The sequence below is a fragment of the Hesperophylax consimilis genome, chromosome 15, assembly GCF_061612785.1.
Source record: "Hesperophylax consimilis isolate HC1 chromosome 15, BYU_Hcon_1.0, whole genome shotgun sequence".
NCBI classification, from domain to species: Eukaryota; Metazoa; Arthropoda; class Insecta; order Trichoptera; family Limnephilidae; genus Hesperophylax; species Hesperophylax consimilis.
In genome coordinates this window covers 23,997,014-24,001,357 of record NC_142850.1, presented here as the reverse complement: position 1 = coordinate 24,001,357, position 4,344 = coordinate 23,997,014, and positions in this window count along the sequence as shown.

The following is a 4,344-nucleotide window of genomic DNA, read 5'->3' as shown; positions in this document are numbered from 1 at the left end:
ACTTGAACTTGTCAAATATTAATTATTATTTTTTTGGTAAACTAATGTTTTAAGACAAGATTTTTTATGCATAGCACAAAGGGTAACAATTATTTTACAAGCAATAATTATTCGCCTGAAACACTCATCCACATTGAAAAATCTCCTGATAAAAGATACATGACGCCAACGGGACTCGAACCCGTGTCCCGAATAAGTATTGCATATAATAATTTTTTATCATTGATTGTATGCATGTAATTGTATAAATATGTTTATGAGAGTGTTTAAGTATGTTGTGTGTCTTTGAGTGTGTGTGTGCCTATGAGTATGTTGACTGTGTTATATCTATTTGTGTATGTATTTTATATATCTTTGTATTGTAGTCACTTGAAATGTTATTCTTCTGTATCTATTTTATATATTTTGGTTTCTCGCTATACGTGTGCTTTAGTATTACAATTAATATTGTGAATTTGATGGCCTGTTGACAAACTACTTTGGCAGTTTAGAGGGTGCTTATAATGAAGAATAAAAATAAAACAAAACGCGAGCAGAGCCTCGAATTATGAGAAAGGAACGATGCAAACGCAAGCGGCGTTTTACGCCATTTGCTGTTGATTCTTTCCTTTCCCATAATTCAAGGTTCGACTCGCGGTTCGGCTCGCAAATGTATACGCAGCATTAGATGGTTTTACTATTTTGTGAGATGCGTCAAAAGATAGTTGCTAAACTGTCTGTAAGTGACGTTGAAAATGTCAATGGTTAATCACTCTGTTAAAGTCACTTCACTAAATGAAGTGGGGAGGACAAACAGGCGGGGAATAGGATGGTTGGAAAGGATCTAGCTATTCAAATCTGGTTAGCAAACATATTTAAACCCATTTCAAGCAACAACATATCGCTTCTGAAAGTATTTTCCATACTGGAATCTATTAATTATTATCATCTACGGCAGCGGCTTTGAGGGCATCAGATCAGGCCACGACACCGAAGTATGCACTGCAACTCGCTGTATTGGATCTGGTGCACTCACTGCCGTCTGTGTATAGACTGAGACATTATAGTGTAAAGTGTATTTGTATAGTGCAGGTTTGGTGTACCCAGATAGCCAAACTGGTTCTACATGCTCTGCGCTCCGTTCCGAGTGTCCTTGCTATTGATTTTGAGATAACACGATTCAGGTACTAAGTAACGAGTGAGTTACCCACGAGTACCTAAAACTACAGACTACCACCCCACCAGTGTAATCACTTAGCTATTATTAAGTGCGCTCTACCATAATAAATATAAAAAATTATTTTGTAACCACAATCAGTGGTCATTTCTACAGTGCTCCTTACATAGTTCATAAATTATTATTTACTAGCTGATGTGTACCCAGTGTTGCTGGGGATTATCCTTAGGAGATAGACTTGATTACAAAACATCGAGTTTTCTCTACTTTCTGCACATATTATATATAAACCTTCCGGCAAAAATTCTCTAAATGATAGTGAAAATCCTACCAAAATCCCTTGCTAAACTAAGCGCACAAACAGACAGACGAAATTATTTTATACCATTTAGAAATATATGCAGGGTGTACTAGCACGTACCCAAAGGATTCCAGTGATTACTGAGCATAAACGGAGTAAAAATGTATAGGTCATTTTGCTTTCCGATGATATTTTTTCAATTAATCACACGTCAAGATCACGTTATACGCACTCTGCCTCGTCTGTACGGTGCTACTGGAGAAATACGTAGTGCGTATCACGTGACCCGCTAGGCTACAGTGACGAGGTGTGATAGAAAAATATTTATTTTGTTTAAAATTGAAAAAAAAAATTATCGTAAAGCAAAATGACAGCTACATTTTTACTCCAAATGTGCTTTGGAATCGATACTTTGGGATAATACTGATACATACGGTATACAAAGCAATAATAGAACATAACAAATTTACAGTATTACATACAAAGCAATAAAAAGAGAAAAAAATAGTAATAATTAAGTTAATCCGTGAGAAATAGTTAGCATACCGGTGTTTCATATTTGTCTTGTGAATAATTACTGTCTGTATCTGTGTTTTCTCCTAAATAAAAAATAATAATAAAGACTAGCACAGAACAACATTACAATATGAAACAGGAGTCAGCTCAGTAATGTTATGTATTGATATAACGAGGATACATTATTTTGCCACCAGTTTTCTGATTTTTATTGGAGGTTAGATTTCTAATCCTCCAACTGCCCGGAACAAGTGGTTTCCCCAATTTGAGGTATATTGAAAGGAATAAATAAATGTGGAAGGGAAGGAGATGGGAAAGTGGAAGGTTTGGATGCTATTCTTTTCCACATGGTAGTCTTTCGTCAATTCGATAAAGAGAGTTTTTACCACTGACTACAATATATATTTGATAGACTGAATTCGTATTTAAGTTTGAGATATTTTGTTTTATATATCAGTTGTAGATAATACATTTGTAGATGAAAATTTCATAAATATAAACAGTGGGCATGTCAACTATACTAGGAGTAACAGATCTTTCATTTCAAAGGCAGCTTCATTGATGCTAAATATGTTGATATTCGAATTGGTTTGCCACGTTGGTGACTTACTCGATGGACTCTCTCGATCCATCGAGAGATTGCACCGCAGTGTGAGGCTTGAATTCAAACATCCGTGACTCCTGGACACACTGACCCCCAGATTCCAACCAAAACCTCATGCTTATTTCTTCCCAGATCTTCCTCCCTTCATTTCATTAAAAAAAACCCTCCACAGAGCATCCCCAAAGATTACACACTGTTTTTGAAATTTCATTCAATAGCACCAATCCTTTTGTCATGCTGTGATGTGCTATAACATCTGTTACCATGTGGTATCTGTAAGAAGTCGTGGAAAGACTATGGATACACTAACATCTTTAATTTGATGTAAAGTTAGCAATTCCAACCGTTTGGCTTGTATAGGGTTGCCATCCGTCCGGGTTTCCTCGGATTTGTCCTAGTTTAGAAGGCGTCCGGGGAGCGTCCGGGCGGGGTTTCATTTGTAGTCCGGGTTTAAAATTTTAAAGTCTTGGGCCGCCCGCCACACACGGACTGTGGATATTTTATGTTTTAAAAAATTAATAATGTAACTTACATTCCAGTAAGTCTTAACTTGAACAAATTGTCAGTTTTGTTGCTTAAGATTTAAGAAGACTGAATTTAGTTCATATTATATTAAGAGGTATTTTGTTGTGTAAATGGCTGCTGATACAAATTTAAAGATAATAATTATTATTCAGTTTAAAGAGTTACCTCAAAAATTGTAAGACTGAATACTAAAATGGTCCCAGTATTTTTAAAATTTTTGTAAAAATTTAATTGAATTTTGTTAAGTTTAATACTTTAATAAGGTTTAGTTTTCATAACAGAGTATATTAATAATTTATGTTTTATTTTAAGGCTAGCTTTAGACTTGTAAGTTTTTTCGTAAATTTACGACTTCTAGCCAATGGGCATATTGGATTTTCAAAATGCAATATGCCCATTGGCTAGAAGTCGTAAATTTACGAAAAAGCTTACAAGTCTAAAGCTAGCCTAAGAATGAAAAAAATTCTAACTGATTATGAAAACAATGTGTAACAAACTGTAATAAGATTTTGTTTTGTTGGGTACATTTAAAATGATGATAAAAGATGACACAATTTAATTTTAAGGTCTGAAAGTAAATAAAAAGTTGATATATGACATTTTAAACTGTTTTTATTACACTGACTGTGTTTAAAAAAACCTGTTGACATGTCCGGGTTATGGGCTCTAAAATCCGGGGTTTTCACGCCTCTTGTCCTGGTTGCCAAATTTTAGAGATGGCAACCCTAGGCTTGTACGTACCGCATATAATTGAATTACCGACGCACATGCATTATTTTATACAAATAATCTTTACGTTACAGTAAAAGTTTAGTTCTAAAAGCATTCTTGTCATGCATCGCGTCTTTACCTCATATTTGATATCTAAGTAGTTGAGATGGAACTTCGCATTGGTTAATATTGTCAGCTATAATTTTAAAACAGGAATGCTTAAGGAGAAAGGGAAGTTTCTTATAAAGCGCATTGCATTTTTTGTGAAAGAATGCGGTTTGAAATTTGCCATGAATGACGGCACAGACGGAAGTCTAAGGCAGTGTTCCGCAAACTTTTTGTGTTCAAGGTACACCTATCAAATCAAGAATTTTTAGAGGTACACCAAAGAAAAAAGCAATATTTATTTATTACTAAAATCAAAATACCTAATATGAAAAGATGTTTGAGAAATGTTAGCCTGTTTAACTGAGCACAGGCGATGAAAATTTGGAGCAATCGTTGATAAGGCTGCTCTCATCTCTTCATTGA